The sequence below is a fragment of the Ruditapes philippinarum genome, unplaced genomic scaffold (genome assembly GCF_026571515.1).
Source record: "Ruditapes philippinarum isolate M1 unplaced genomic scaffold, ASM2657151v2 ctg17009_1_1_1_1, whole genome shotgun sequence".
In the NCBI taxonomy this organism is placed as follows: domain Eukaryota; kingdom Metazoa; phylum Mollusca; class Bivalvia; order Venerida; family Veneridae; genus Ruditapes; species Ruditapes philippinarum.
This window is the reverse complement of record NW_026864735.1, coordinates 2,014-19,229: the sequence shown is the minus strand read 5'-3', so window position 1 is coordinate 19,229 and position 17,216 is coordinate 2,014. Positions and strand designations below refer to the sequence as shown.

General features: G+C 31.5%; 1 long non-coding RNA gene across 1 annotated transcript; it reads right to left on the bottom strand.

Moving 5' to 3' along the window:
* Positions 1–8,105: 8,105 nt before the first annotated feature.
* On the bottom strand, positions 8,106–14,687 carry LOC132726670 (uncharacterized). Its single transcript, XR_009625230.1, has 4 exons — positions 14,390–14,687; positions 12,105–12,195; positions 11,101–11,197; positions 8,106–8,967 (listed from the first exon to the last, which is right to left on the bottom strand). It is a non-coding gene; the product is annotated as an uncharacterized LOC132726670 (long non-coding RNA).
* Positions 14,688–17,216: the final 2,529 nt, after the last annotated feature.

Genomic DNA, 17,216 nt, shown 5'->3' with positions numbered 1-17,216 from the left:
AAAATCTTTAATATATTGTTTTGAAAAATTATTTTTAAATTTTTTGTGAATAAGTTTTTGATTTACTATTTTTTACGTTACAAAAAAAAATCAAATTAAAAATTGCAATATAAACAGAAAAATTAATTAAGAAAAAATTTTATATTTTTCTTTTTTGTATTGGTTATATTTTTAATTTTAGCGGGTTTTCAAAAAGAATGGTCGGGAGGGGGACCAAATTTTAAAAAAAAGATTTCAGAGCTGATCACTTATTAGGTTATCAACTTATCTGTTCAAAAAAAAGATAGAAAAAATCAATCAAAAAAAAAAATAATTGGCTACTTTCATCTTTTTAAAAGAAAGCTACCCAACCCAAAATTTTGCATAGTACTGGCCCAAAATAAAATAAAGATAAATCATCAAAATTCTAAAACTTATTTTGTACATTTTTTAAACAGTTTTTTTTTTAAAAAAGTAAAAATTTTTTAAAAATTTGAAATTTGGAATTTTTACTTCCCGGGGGGTCAAGATTAAATAAAACCTTATATTTAAAGCAGCACGCCTCAGATTTCTCTATTTTTTCTTTAAAATTTAAGAGGGTTTAAAGTATTTTTTTTTGTAAAATAAACCCAAAAGAATTATTTAAAATTTCGGGCACTTAAAACAATGTAAAATTTTAAAAAAAGAGGACAAAAATTGCAAAAAACCCCATACGCTTAGTAACGAGTAGAAATTAGTTTAATCTAAAACTTCTTTAAGGGCTCATAAATGTAATTTAATTGAATCTTAAAATTTTTTTATTTTTCCAAAAAAACTTAGGCTTTTTTCTCAAGTTTATTTTATTGAAATTGTTCCTATCTGGAGGCATGCAGCTTAAAATATTTTGGTTTTTTTTTTTTTTTTAAAAAAATTTGCATTGTTCATTGAAAAATAGAAATTGATTTTAAAAAAAAAAATTTTGTTTAATGTATCATGTAAGATTTTTATTTTTAACAATTTTTATTTAAAAATATTTGTTAAAATTTTATCATTTTCAAAATGGCCCCGTTTGTTCCAAATTTTTATTTTTTTTAAAAATGATCATGGTTTAATCACTTTATTTCTGAAATATTTTTTTTCTTTCACATTTTTAAAGTTTTTTAAAGCACTATTTTGACAAAATTTTTATTTTTCCCTATATTTTTTTTTAAGTATTTCCCAGTAATTGTTTCTTAAGTATGTAATCTATATTTGGGGGTATCTGTATATTTTACATAATATATTATTTATACACACCCTGCTTTTGCACTCCGAAAATATGTATTGAGGCCGTGCAATTTTTATACGTCATTAGGTTATACAAAAATGTTGAAACCGCTAAAATTTTGTTTATATAAAGGCATCAAAAAAAATACTCTTATTTCACTTTTAAAAGGGTTTTTATTGGGGTATTGATAAAAAAATTAAAAAATTTAAGTTCATTCTAATTTTTTCACTCGTTGATAAAAAAAAATTATGCTCGCCCGAGGTGCATAAAAATTTTTTTTCAACTGTGCAAAAAATTCGTATGAAAATTACACTCTTCAATTCCTCTATGTATTGTTCCATTTTGTAGATTTTGATGTTTTTTTTTTTCCCCGTTAATATTACAATGTTTATTTTGTTATCATAAGATCTAAAAACTTTTTTTTTTTTGAGGTATTTTATCTCATTTTTCAAAAATAGTATGTTTATATGCATGTACATAATTTTTATTAAAGGGTCAGAAAAAGACTTGATATTACTTTCCCATTAATAAAAATACTTAAGGAACACAAAAAATCATCCCGAAAGGTGGAAATTTTCATTTCTATGACATGAAATAGGGAAATTTGGGTCATCAGGCCCCTTTTGGGTTTCTTTTTAAAAGATTTTTTCTTGTATATAGTATTAGTTTTTTAGTAGATTTTTTATAATTTTCAAAAATAATATTTTTTATTATTATATGTATTTAATATTTTCATTGGGGGATAGGCTGTTTGTTACTTTTTTGTTTTTTAAACATGTAAAGTTTTCTTAGTGGAATTTCCCTTAGGGGTTTTAAATGTCCATATTTATTTATTCCGGGACAAAACCTACACAATTAATTATCTACATAAAAATTTTTTGGGTTTTTTAAATATCTGATTGGGTACAATTATATGTGAAAAATTTTTTAGTTTTTTTACTTTGTAACGTTTTTACTAAATTTTCATGCAGAAACCCCTTTAAAGGGAATTTGCCCCAGAATCTGTTTTTTAAATTCTTTAGAAAAGTCAAAATGGTTTAAAAAAGATTTTAAAAAAATAATTTTTTTAAAAAGCTGGGGAAAAGTGCGTGAAGGGGCATTTTATGTCTAAAGTGAACAAAATGTAAACAAAAAGTAGAGTTTTTTTGCATACAAAAAATAATAATATATACAATTTCCAACAAAGCAGCTCGTCAATTTTATGACAAATGAGTATTTTTTTTAAATTTAAAAAATCTAAAACAAAGTTTAAAAAAAAAAAAATTTCTGAGGATAATGGGGCCTTTTAGTTGTATAGTTTTTAAAATGAAATTTTATTATCCCTTTTGCAAAAGGATTTAATCATTGCAACTTATTTGCAAAAGAAGAAGGGGTGTTGAAAACTATTTGAATTTTATTGACATTTATTGAAAATTATTTTTTGATTTTTTTTTAAAGTAAGTTGGTTAAAAACCTTTATACATTAGAAATTTTCATTTCATTTTTTATTTTTATCAAAAATGATATTTAAAAGATTTGACCATTTAAAAAATGAAAATGTTAGAAATTTGGATATTTCATTTAAAATGTTTTAATATTATTAGTAAAAGGGGGGAAAAAATATGACAAGTACTTTTGTTATAATTTAAATTTTTAATCATATTCGTACTGATTGCAAATATGATAAGTTTTTCAGAAAATTTTGGTTTTTTAAAATTAAATTTTTAAGTATGTGATTAATCATAGTTCATCTATTAAAAAAAATAAAATTGTGAAAAAACATTGATGTTTTAGTTATATACAAAAAATGACGAAAACAATTTTGTAAGTAAACTTGGGGATGAAGTTTTCCAATTTTATCCCCCGGGGTTTTTTTTTCTATAGGGGAAAAAAATTATTTTGTATCACCATATGGTTTCCAGGGGGTAAAAACAACAGATTGTTCCAATCTTAACAAAAAGGAGTGGGCGTAAGTACAAAGAATTGTTTAAAAAATAATTTTAAAGGTGGGTTTATTATAAAACAAAATTTTGAACCAAACAACAAGGATAGAAAAAATTTGATTTATGTTTACTAAAAAACAAAAAAATTTACAAATTTCTTGAAAAAATAAATGCGGCCACTTGAGAAGGGTTTAATCTTAAGACACTTTTTAGTTAAACAAAAACCCAGCCCCATTATAAAGGGGAGTCATTACCGAAACTTAAGTTTTTTTTAATACAATTTCCAACTTGTTCCGATGTTATGTGTTCCTCTAAATAACAGCACAGATACACACTGCATAACAAATCAAGGGCCATAACCTTATTAATGGTTTCCATAAAGTTTCATTGAATTCCAGCCAGTACTGAAGCATCTGACCAGAACAAGGCAAACGATATGCCCATCTCCTTCTTAGTGTTGATGGTTCCCATAAAGTTTCGTTGAATTCCTGCCAGTAGTTGCAGAGAACTAGCGTTGAAATGAATTCGGACAGACAGATGGAAAGCACCTATATAAAAGAACCAAAAAAAAGCAATCTAACCATATAGTGAAAGTACCTTAACATTTTTTTCAATAGATGAATTGTAATTCTATCGTAATATCAAAAACAATATACCAATATACTTTACAAAAAGGCTAGTGTGAATCCATTTTTATGCCCTCAAGAGTTCTTCCCCTTTATTACTTGATATTTACATTTTCTGCTCAAACGATGGTTACTAAATTACAAATATGTTTAATTTACAAAGTGTTCTTGACATAAAGAATATTTCGCTTAATGATAACAAGATAATGCCATGACTTTGTTATACATCTCGGACAAGTTTAGAATCTGTTTAAATCACTAAATGAATTAACAAAACTGAATTTAATGTAATTGTTGCTTTTTTCAAGACATATTTATAATCCATACAGCCAAACAAAAATGAAGTAAGAAAATAAACAAAGCACAATACTAAAAAAATCATTGAGTACAGAGTACCGGTTTTTGTGCACTGCACTTCATTTCAAGGAGATCTATCATCCTATGAAGTTTCATGTCCACAGCTTTTATAGTTTAGGAGAAATGGCTCGGACAAAACTGAAATATGAACATTAGCAAAGGCAAATAACTCAAAAAATAAAACAGTGCAGAGTTCCAGTTATTGTGCAATGTACTCCTTCTCATTAAGATCTATCATCCTATAAGTTTTCAAGTCCATAGCTTTTATAGGTTAGGAGAAATGGCCCAAAAAAAATAAAGTATGAAAATAAACAAAGGGCAATAACTCAAAAAATAACAAGTGCAGAGTACCGGTTTTTAAACACTGCACTTTACCTCAATGAGATCTATCATCCTACCTTAGCTTTTTTGTTTAGGAGAAAATTTAATGGCCTGGACAAAAAAAGCATGAAAATTAACAAAGGGCAATAACTCAAAAATTAACTAGAAATGTGTCCATAGGACACGGATGCCCCCACACGCCACTGTTCTGTCAATCTTATGACTCTAGGTCAAATATTTTTTGGACTACATGTGCCACAAGTTGAAAACTAAAAATCAACAAAGGGCCATAATTCTGTTAAATTTGGTCGCAGCAAAAATTCCTTCCTTTACTGCCATCTACACATTAAGGTTGTTCATCCCTAGAAGTTTAAGCAAAATCTGCCATCCGGTTAAATAGGAGTTGCATTCACAAAATTTCTACATAGTATATAGTGAAAAAATCAACAAAGGGCCATAATTCTGTAAAATTTGGTCGCAGCAAAAATTCCTTCCTTTACTACTATCTACACCTTAAGGTTGTTCATCCCTGTAAGTTTAAGCAAAATCTGCCATCCGGTTTAAGAGGAGTTGCGTTCACAAAATTTCTACATAGTATATAGTGAAAAATCAACAAAGGCCATAATTCTGTTAAATTTGGTCGCAGCAAAAATTCCTTCCTTTACTACCATCTACATATTAAGGTTGTTCATCCCTGTAAGTTTAAGCAAAATCTGCCATCCGGTTTAAGAGGAGTTGCATTCACAAAATTTCTTCATAGTATCTAGCGAAAAAATCAACAAAGGACCATAATTATCTTAAATTTGGACTTAGCGAAAATTCCTTCCTTTACTGCCATCTACACATTAAGGTTGTTCATCCCTGTAAGTTTAAGCAAAATCAGCCATCAAGTTTAAGAGGAGTTGCGTTCACAAGATTTCGGGACGGACGGACTGACAAGTGCAACGCTATATGCTCCCACATTGTGGGGGCATAAAAAGTGCAGAGTAATTATTCTTATGCACTGCACTTCGAGTCATTGAAAGTAGCAGGCTGACGAATTTTGGAGTCAATCCGACTTATTCCCCGCACAAGTCTATGGGGACGCCGCCGCCGACAATAAAAGTAATACCTATATGTCGCCTTTTTCAAGGCGACACAAAGTAGTCATGCACTTTCATTAAATGAATTTGATACATTTAGAGAATTTATATCATTCATTTTATTATTAGTATATTTAAAATTGAATTAATATGTCCTATAGACTCGAGTTATATCAGCTGACGACCATTAATCTTGTAAGTGGCAATATAAACTGTATTTGAGTTGCGCCATGACAAAACTAACATAATGGGTTTTCGACCAGCAAGGATCCAGACCAGCCTGCGCATTTGTGCAGTCTGATCAGGATCCATGCTGTTTCGCTATCAGTTTCTCTACTTGTTATAGGGTTTGTAAGGGAACAGCATGGATCCTGATCAGACTGCGCGGATGCTGGTTTGGATCCATGCTGGTCGCAAACCTATTATGTTGGTTTTGTCATGGCGCCGCTCATTTCTATATTGATATGCTAGGAGACTGAATAAATACAAACGAAACCTTTGGAACAGTTATATAATTGTCTTAAATTTTTGATAATTTAAACCTTGACAGGCAATGTCAATTAAAGGCCTAGGTCATATCAGAATAACTGAAAACTGTTGGTTTTGGAATGTGTGTTCATTTGTACAGGTATGAATAAAATCTGTGAAAAGATTACACAAGTTATCACAAATATAACTTTTAGGAAATGTATAATTAAAATGCTAATAACAATAAATGACAGACACATTGCAATGAAAAAAGCTTACCTCTTAAAACTAAGTGCTCAGGTGAGCAAAAAAAAAAATAATCAAGTCTTGGCATCGTTGTTAGCATTTATTTTCTTTATTTTCTTTACAATTTAAAAGAAAAAATCTTTCAGTTTGCTTGTTTGTACATTTAGCACAAGTCTAACTGCTACATATAATAAATTATAATTTAGTTTCCTCCTTCATTATCTTACACTATTACAACTACAAATATATATGTATAAAACAATCATTTATAAGTACACTTACCCTGGTAAACAATAACTTCACGTTTTAAGTTTTTATTTCATAAACTAAATGATTAACCGTTGCATGATTTTATTCAAGAAAATGCATAGTATAAAAATAACAACATTTAACTTTTACGTCAGATACATCTTAAAAAATACCATATGAAATAAAACGAAATTTATAGTTCAGACTGATTTTACCTATGAAATACATTATGGTAAGAACATTCTAGTATTAAAGGTACATATGACAGTACTTTTGTAACAGAGGAACTGAAACAATTACCAGGTCTTCATTTTGCTTATAATAGAGATGTGTAGATCATCATGTGATAGTAATGCTGACATGGACATGCATCAGTTATCAAAGAAACAGTAAAATGTTGTTTTTTCCCCAAAAAAATTGGAGGAATAACACATTTTTTTAAAATACAAGACATCATGGCCTATTGTTATTTTCTTTATGCGTATAAAAATATAAGACAAAGAGGTCACTCTTGACATGCAGAACTGATTGTGAAGTCTTACATTAATAGGAATTGATGATGTTGAAGGAAGAGATTATTGGTCTACAAAAGACCACCTTTAATTGTTTGTCGGAAAAATAAAACAAAACCATTGTCTAAGATCAAAATTTGACAGGTTTACTATTTAATATAGGTATTTTTTATAGGACTATATTGACAAAAGGTCACTTGTGAGGTTCTCTCAGTCACTTAACATTTACAAATCGTTCAATACTTCAACTACACATACAAAATAAATAAAAAAAGAAATATATAAATAATATACATGCTGGCATAACTATAAAAAGAGCATTTCACTAACAAACCTAAGAGTATATGACTAAACAAACAAAACTGCTTCCAAAAAACAAGTAATACAGTAAAATCAGAAAAATTTGTAATGCAAAAAAAACCCCTTTAATCATGTTTTTAGCATTAAATTTTTAGAATTGCATGTGTGAACTGTAAGCTACATTTAACAATGTATCTCAGGTATTTCATTATTCTATCTTTTCTAATCATGGTAATTTATCTGTTTACTGTATATACTTGGCAATTTAAAGTAGACCCTCAGCTGCCCTTCTGTGCATTAATTGTCACAAGTGAGCATGTCCAATATTCCATTAGTTTAAGACAAGACTGGACAGTTAATGGCTTAAACAAACAATCTTAATTTCACAGTATATCAATACAAAACAAATATCACAGATCTATGAAAAAAAAATCCTGCAACTAGTTAATAAAATACTATCTTTCCTCAATGTTCAAAATGAGCACTTTCATTTTCAATGAAATCAACGACTTTCAAAAGTTACCAACAAGAGTATGAAAATGCAAGGGTATCACAATTTCTTTAAGTTTATATAACTTCCATTCTTTACAGACTGGACTTCAGGCTTTGACCTTCATGCTACAGTTACTGTTAGACCTTCATGAAGTTTTTTTTCATTATTCAAACAATAAATATATCTAAATTTTCAAAATAAACTAACACTGATACATGAGCAATATCATCTAACTAGAGTAGAAAAAATATATAAATAAAATCCCTTATATTTCAAAATTTAATGCAAAAAGGTTATGAAACAAATTCTCTAGACCATAATGCCATTTTAGCTCGACTTCATGATTCACTGTCCTCAATTCAAACCCCAGAATATAAAATTCATGTGCAAGCTCTTATATACTCAGATCACTCATTTAGCTGTAACTGCAGATGAATAAGCATCTGCATCACTCAGATCAGAAAAAGCATCTGCATGAAATAAGATCACAAAAGCTTTAACATAATCCTGATCAAATAGCTGACTATGTCTGATGCTGCAAACTTTGCTTCTTGCGAAAGATTTTGTTCATTGTCTGAACAGTATCTGTCAATAAATCATTAAATATTTTTTTCAGTTAGTTGCATTTTCACTGCCAATTCATCGTCATCATAATTAACCCACTCAGGCTCTTCTTCGCGCAATTTTTGCACCAAAATTGTGTCAACAAAATCCTTCTTTCACGAATACCTCATTTAGTTTTTTCCAATGATTTTTTGGCCCCATTTAAACCTAATATGTCAATAACTGCTTCCTGAACCACGAGTTTTAGCACATCTATAGTAGTCGGAGGGGAAGCACCTTTGTAAAATTTGTTAGTTTTTCATTTTGGTTTGTGCCCAAGCAACTGGAGAATAATATTCTTCCTCTTTATAAATGTTTCTAATAATATTCCAGGTAAGTCAAATAATAGTTTCTTGAACACACGTCTACTGTTACTTATCAAATTTTAGTCAATTTCTTCATGTGTATAAAAAGCTTCTGAAGGGTAGAGATCGGTTAATGGCTCGCCATATCATCTTTGTTCCCAGAATTCATCTAAGGCACTAGAAACTCCTCATGGGGCTCAGGATAAAACACCTCCTCAGCAAACTTCTTTAGCTCAGATACTGGCATGTTTATTGGATCTAAAATATTAAAGGCAATTTAAAGCATGGTCAAAAAAATGTAGGAAACAAGAGCTGTCAATAAAAAGTGACTTATGCCTACAAAAGGAAGCTTTGACAATTGTGTCAAAAAATTAAGTTGAAAATCAATTAACTATGCACAACTAGGCATGGTGACAAACAATCCTGCAAAGTTTAACTGAAATCCACCCAGCGGTTTTGGTGAGGAAGGTGCGGACAAGCTTATTTTACACGAAAATTGACCATTAGTGGGCCTTAACTGTGCAAAAAAAAAAAAGCAGAAAATAAAGATAGTATGCACAACTAGGCATGGTAACAAACAATCCTGTGAAGTTTCACTGAAATCCCCCATTGGTTTTGGTGATGAAAGGCGGACAATCTATTTTACTAAAAAATTGATCATTAATGGGCCATAATTGTGCAAAACAAAAATTAAGTGGAAAATCAAGAGAGTATTACAATATACTCTGGTGACAAACAATCCCGTGAACTTTCACCAAAAACTTGACCTCATAAAATAGTCGGCAATGCCACAGTAAAAAAACACGCATTACCATAGTCTGCTAGATTCTACCATCCCATTTTCCGAAAAAACTGTGATTAAACGTTTTGTTCTCACACAGCAAGCTAAATTTAAATTGTAACAACAAATTTTAATATCAACAAGAGCTGTCGGTAGGACAGCACGCTCGACTATTCTAAGTGCTTGATAGTAAAAGAGCCTTGATAATGTTAAATTTTTCAAGTTCACAAAAGGGCTAATTTTTTTTCATAAATTCATGTTATAGGCCTAAGAGAGAGTCTAATTATACAGTAATGTCACAAGGGTGTTTTATTGAGTATAATAATACTAATTACCTATGAATAAATAAATTTGACAGAAAAGGTACAAAGGCTTGTTATTAAGATGTTTTATCAAGTAAATCACTGCCTTATTAAATGCATAAAATTGTCCCAAAAAAGGCACAAACCCTTCAGAAGTTATTGAGATAACAGCTTACAAGCAAAACTTTACCATGAATTTCTAAGTTGAAAAAGGGGAGAAAAATCAGCCTAAATGCAAGATAGAATTATGGATCTTTGTCAGGGACCTACAATTATGACCCTAAATGCATATGTGAATTTTTAAATAAATATCTTTAATAGTTATTGAGATAAGTAAAACTTGCTAATATTTTAGGCAGAGTTATGCAATTTTGCAAACTGATGTACATTGTTACTATAAAAAAGTATTTTAAATTTCAATTGAATATCTCAAGCAATCATTGAGATATTTTACTTTACAAAAAAACTTTAACCAAAATTTCTAAGTTCCAAAGGGGCATAATTCTGTCAATATTGTAGGCAGAGTTATCCAACTTGTCAATCTGATGTACCTTGTCACTATAAATAAGTATTGTAAGTTTTAATTGAATATCTCAAGCAATAGTTGAGATATTTGACTTTACAAAAAACTTTAACCAAAATTTCTAAGTTAAAAAGGGGCATAATTCTGTCAATATTGTAGGCAGAGTTATCCAACTTGTCAATCTGATGTACCTTGTTACTATAAATAAGTATTGTAAGTTTCAATTGAATATCTCAAGTAATAATTGAGATATTTGACTTTACAAAAAACTTTAACCAACGCAGACGCCGAAGCGGAAGCTGACGCCGGGGCGACTACAATAGCTCTCATATTCTTCGAATAGTCGAGCTAATTAAACTGTTATTCTACAATTATTTCATTGTTTTTATGAATAAAAGTCTTGGTCATGGATGTATGACCATCATAAAGCTTAAGTGATAAATAAAACCTCTGGGCATTCTTTCAGATCAAGCTGGACACTTGAGTGCAACCACTGACCCCACTTAAGCTAGCTAAATAGCTTTCCCATATGAAAGGGCTATAAGGTCTTGTTGGGATTTGAACCATTGCAATAAGATGCAAATGATTCAAAGTTAGTGACCGCAACTGTTTGACCACAGAGGCCTTTTCTTAATTTCAGCCATTTCATGTAGTGGATAAATTTGTAACAATATTTTGCTGATAGCATTTAAAAGTTCTAAGCATAGAATACTTCATCAAAGATCTTAAGTTATAATGCTTAAGCTACTAGTATTAGGTTTGGAATGACTAAAAACTGTTTATACCTTATGCTCTGGGGAGAGCAAGGGCCGCCCCCGCACTGATGGTTTATTATCTTGTTGATTGTTGAAAAACAGTGGATACAATGCTGGTATAGATAACCTGAAAAACACAGTTGATCTATGTTGGATTTTATATTTAGAAAATATCAATTATGATTGTTTTGTTGCATAAAAATGCATCGTAGAGTTCAAATACGCAGAAATACAATCACAAAGGCCGAAAAACCTTAGTGATTAATTACAAAGCATTTGAACAATAAACAGTGCATTATTATACTTTATCACATACCTGTGCTGCTTTTGCGACTCAGTGAAAATAATAATGCACAGGCCATGTACATATTTTGATGTGTTATCATTCACGTTATACAATCATAGCGAAAAAAGACGCAGGGAATGTCAGTGTTACACTTTAAAGTGAATCAATTAAAAAGTTCTTATATTGGATATGTGATATAAAGAATATTATATTCGTGTAGCTTCATTACTAGAATTGTTGAACAAGTTAAAACCAGAATAAAATAACTTGTTCTCCAGAAAACATTCTTAAACGTTAGAAAATAATGTAATCGGATTGGAAAAGCCTATTCTACAGATAAAAGTAAACAACTCTTTGCACATTATATGAGCTTTCAGAGTTGAATGAACATATGGAATAAACTGCTGCTATGAACATGAACATAAACAGAGAGACAGTCAAACAGGGAAATCATATCGTAAGTATCAATGCTAGAGTTATGGGTTGTGGCTGTCAACCAACAATCATAAAGAAAGAGAAGTTGTTGAGACAGGCCCTTAATGAAAAACTTGAACAATGAATTTTCTATGGAGTTTGAGAAGGGGTATAATGCAGTCAGAAAAACATTTCCTGCAAGAGTTATATGTCTAGGAAATTATACGCAACTATTACCCTTAAACAAGTGTCAAGTTTCATGTAAATACCCATATGAAAATCCTTAGCAAGGACTCTGATTATTTATAACTAAGGTATGTTTTAGACATTTTACCATCTCTAACTGTCCAGCTGTCATCACTAAAACAGATGAGAAGAGCCTCTAACAACCTTGGAATATACATGTTCAGATCATCTTTGTTCACCTATAAATACAAATATACATTATGTAGGTAAATTTTTCAACATAACTTTAAAGTTTATTTTAAAAACAATTTTAATGTATCAATGATATTTTTTATCATATGTTTGTAGTTAATTTGAGTAGCAATTTCTGATATTCACCACGAATGTTAAATTATTTATTACCAGAACAGACCTTCATATATTTCGAGCTGGTTTAAATTGGTCAGATTGCACACATAAGCTGACTGGCAAAATATAACTTTGTTTACACTGTCAACTTGTGATCCAATTAAACTCTGTCACTCAAATTGTTATCAATTAACAGTGGATTTTACTTTTAACTATTGATGGAAACAAGTACTGATTTCAGTACTGTGAATACAAGGGAGGAAAATGTACCTTGATAATAAAGAAAACAACGTTGATTTCTGAGTCCATTTAATTACTTTAATCTAACATTATTGAAACAACTTTGCCTTACATATATATCAAGTAGACTATTCTCCCAACAGATCATGGCACTGGACAGTATGATAAAACAAGAACTGTCGGAGAACAGTAACGCTCGACTATTCGAAAAGTTGTCACAATGGTGTTTCATTGAGTATAAAAAAGCTTACCAATATGAATACATAAAATTGTCCGAAAAGGTACAAACCCTTCAGTAGTTATGGAGATACCAGCTTACAAGCAAAAATTTACCTAGAATTTCTAAGTCGAAAAAGGGGAATAATTATTCAAAAAAACAATCAGAGTTATGGGACTTGTGCCAATCATCTTAAATAATCACAGAGAACAAGTGTGTGAAGTTTCAATACATTCCCTTCAGTAGTTATGGAGATACCAGCTTACACACAAAAAAAAAACTATAACAAGAAACAAGAATTTCCTGAGTCGAAAAAGGGGCATAATTATGCGAAAAAGTAAATCAGAGTTATGGGACTTGTGCCAATCATCTTAAATAATCACAGACAACAAGAGTGTGAAGTTTCAATTCATTCCCTTCAGTAGTTATGGAGATACCAGCTTACAAGCAAAAACTTAACCAAGAATTTCTAAGTCAGAAAAGGGGCATAATTATGCAAAAAAGCAAACAGAGTTATGGGACGTGTGCCAATCATCTTAGATAATCACAGAGAACAAGTGTGTGAAGTTTCAATCCATTCCCTTCAGTAGTTATGGAGATACCAGCTTAAACGCAAAAACTTAACCAAGAATTTCTAAGTCGAAAAAGGGGCATTATGAGTTGTGTAAAAAAGCAATCAGAGTTATGGGACTTGTGACAATCATCTTAGATAATCACAGAGAACAAGTGTGTGAAGTTTCAATTCATTCCCTTCAATAGTTATGGAGATACCAAGTTACACGCAAAAACTTAACCAATAATTTCTAAGTCGAAAAAGGGACATAATTATGTAACAAAGCAAATTAGAGTTATGGGACTTGTGCCACCAAGGGTCCATAAGCTATATGGATAGCTTCCTCACAAGAAAAAATTCAAATGTTGTGATGGGATGCAAACCCATAGCAAGAGGGGCAAGTAGTATGTAGTCAACATCCTTAACCACTCAGCCACAGATGCCCCTAATTAGCGCAAAATAAAAATTTGTGTTTGACTTCATTTTTCAAAATGGCCTACATTAATTTTCCAGTCAATGCTGTTTCACCTTTTTTTTTATGTATGGGCCGAATAGTCATTACTGCAATAGGTCCATCTACCGTTATAACATGAACTCATTTTTTCTACAAACACTAACACTTGTTTCTGACACACACAATTTTAACTAATTCGTATTTTAAATGAACTTTGACCCCAATGTGTGACCTTGATATGGCAGCAGGGACCTGAATTTTGGGCCTCACAATGGTTTACATTTATGACAAGTTATATTGAATCCCTAAATGCATGTATAAGTTTTGCTCCAGACAAGCATCTTTCAATGACCTCTAAGTGTGACCATGACCTTTGACGTAGATACCTGGTTCATGTGTGTAACATGGGGTCTTATTATGGTTAAAATTTCAATGAAGTTTCATTAAAGTCCCTCTCTTTGTGAATGAGATATGCTCCAGACAAAATTGGATGTCACCCGCACTCCATCTCCCTGCCCACCAGGCATTCCTATATTATGTCCCATTTTTTAAATGGGCGCATAAAATTCAGTAATAGAGTCTGGTTAAACAGCAAGAAAGAGTAGATTGAGCGTGACTTACCACTTGTCTGATGTACCAGTTGTTTACCCTGCTCTCCCATCACTTGTTTCCATGTGTCCTGTGAATAAACACCTTCGGCTACGTAATATCTGTAACAAATACACATTTAAGATTAAATCACTTCAGACATTTCTACTGTCAAATGGTACCATTTTTGTTTCTTGTAGTGTAAAAAGTAAGTTTCAAAATATTATTCAATTATTATTTATTTACAACTTGTTGGTAACTGAGCATTTATGCATTTTCTTCTGAACATACAAAGAAACAAACATATAGTCATAAAACACCAATGGCCTATAAATCTGCTTGTAAGAAAGATGCTTTAAACAATTTCCTGAAATGGTACATTGTTATAAAATGTAGCCCTACTCTGTTTATAAAAATTTAAACATGATAAAAATGTGGTTATAAACATAGCAAATTCAGTCATATTATGTTAATTCATACACACCTTGTGAAGATTCATACATTTTTAAATTTCTTAATTTATTTTTAATCCTTTTAAACTTTGTTATCTCACCATAAAGTTTATAAACTTTATTGTGTCAATTTGAAGTCAAATGCTATAAGATACAGTTTTGTGACACTGGTATATATTAAAGTATCATACAAGTAATTGAACATGGACTTTCAATTTATTTTCACAGTTTATCTTAACAGAATACAAACAGAAATCACCGAATACCTTTTAAGACTCATCCTAACATAATGGGGAAAAACGGGTGCCTGGGACCGTAAACTCTGTGGAAACTTCCTGATTGACACAGACGACGCAAGTCTTACCTAGTTAAGAAAAAAAAATCAAACAAATCATTTCCATGCCAAATGAAGTGTAACCCTTTTCCTGATAGTTTGTCACAGGGACTTGCCCTCCTTGGAAATTGGAAATATCTAGCACACTATAAACACTTTTCCTGTCATGCAGTTATTTGACTGTAAGATTTTTATGTGGAACTTTTTCATTCCACTGTTTCATTTCTGTAAATATACCTAAAATGATCTACAGGTAACCTTACGTTCATGTTAAATTAAATTACAAATGTAAAATTTATATGTTCAATTATTTACATGGTATATAGTGAAAAAATTAACAAAGGGCCATAATTCTGTTAAATTTGGTCGCAACATAAATTCCTTCCTTTACTTCCACCTACACATTAAGGTTGTTCATCCCTGGAAGTTTAAGCAAAATCTGCCATCCGATTTAAGAGGAGTTGCGTTCACAAAATTTCTACATAGTATAATTATAATTTATAGTGAAAAAATCAACAAAGGGCCATAATATTAATTCTGTTAAATTTGGTCGCAGCGAAAATTCCTTCCTTTACTATCATCCCTGGAAGTTAAAGCAAGATCTGCAATCCGGTTTAAGAGGAGCTGCATTCACAAGATTTCGGGATGTAGGGACATACTCACAAAATGGTACTTTTGTGACTTTTCCTTTGTTCTTGTTTTGCCATTTTTAGTCACAAAAGGCTTAACAAGAGCACCGCTAGGCCGGGCATTATATGCCAAAAAGTACTTTAGCTGTAGCTTGATTAATGCTTGAATTATTGAGCGAAAACTGTTTCCAGTTTAAAGGTGATAGTAACCTTGATCTTTGACCTTGTGACCCCAAAATCAATAGGGGTCTTCTACCCAATATGGACAATCATCCTAAGAAGTTTGAATACTGTGGACCAAATGGAACTTAAGTTATGCTCCGGAAATCATTTTCAGTTTTACGGTAATAGTGACCTTGACCTTTGACTGTGTGACCCCAAAATCAATAGGGGTCTTCTACCCAATATGGATATATCATCCTATAAAGTTTGAAAACTATGGGCCAAATGGAACTTAGGTTATGCTCCGGAAACCATTTTTAGTATTAAGCTTATAGTGACCTTGACCTTTGACCTTGTGAACCCCAAAATCAATAGGGGTCTTCTACCCAATATGGACAATCATCCTATGAAGTTTGAATACAGTGGGCCAAATGGAACTTAAGTTATGCTCCGGAAACCATTTTCAGTATTTAGCTAACAATGACCTTGACCTTTGACCTTGTCACCCCAAAATCAATAACGGTATTCTACCCAATATGGACAATCATCCTGTGAAGTTTGAAAACTACGGGCCAAATGGAACTTAAGTTATGCTCCGGAAACCATTTTCAGTTTTACGGTAATAGTGACCTTGACCTTTGACCTTGTGACTCCAAAATCTATAGGGGTCTTCTACCCAATATGGGCAATCATCCTATGAAGTATGAAAACTGTGGGCCAAATGGAACTTAAGTTATGCTCCGGAAACAATTTTCAGTTTTACGGTAATAGTAACCTTGACTTTTGACCTTGTGACCCCAAAATCAATAGGGGTCTTCTACCCAATATGGGCAATCATCCTATGAAGTTTGAATACTGTGGGCCAAATGGAACTTAAGTTATGCTCCGGAAACCAAATTGCTAACAGACGGACGGACGCACGGATGTTCTCACAGGAGAGTAATTATGTGGCTACTCTATTGTTCTCTCTATTGTTCTTTTTAGCCACACAAAAGAAAATAGCCACATAAAAGCATTACGGAATGAATGACATCAAAGAGAAAGAACAGTTACCTATTGTCCCTATAGCCACATAATTACTCTTCTGTGAGTGCGGACAGACGGAAGGACGGACGGACACCAGGGGGTATAACCTAATATGTCCGAAATTCTTTTGGGCATATAAAAAAAGACACACAAGTAAAAACGGAATAAATAGGATCAAAGAGAATTTACTGTTGTCCATTGTTCTCCAAGTCACACAAGTACCTCTGGGTTCGTACGGACAGACGGACAAGTGCAAC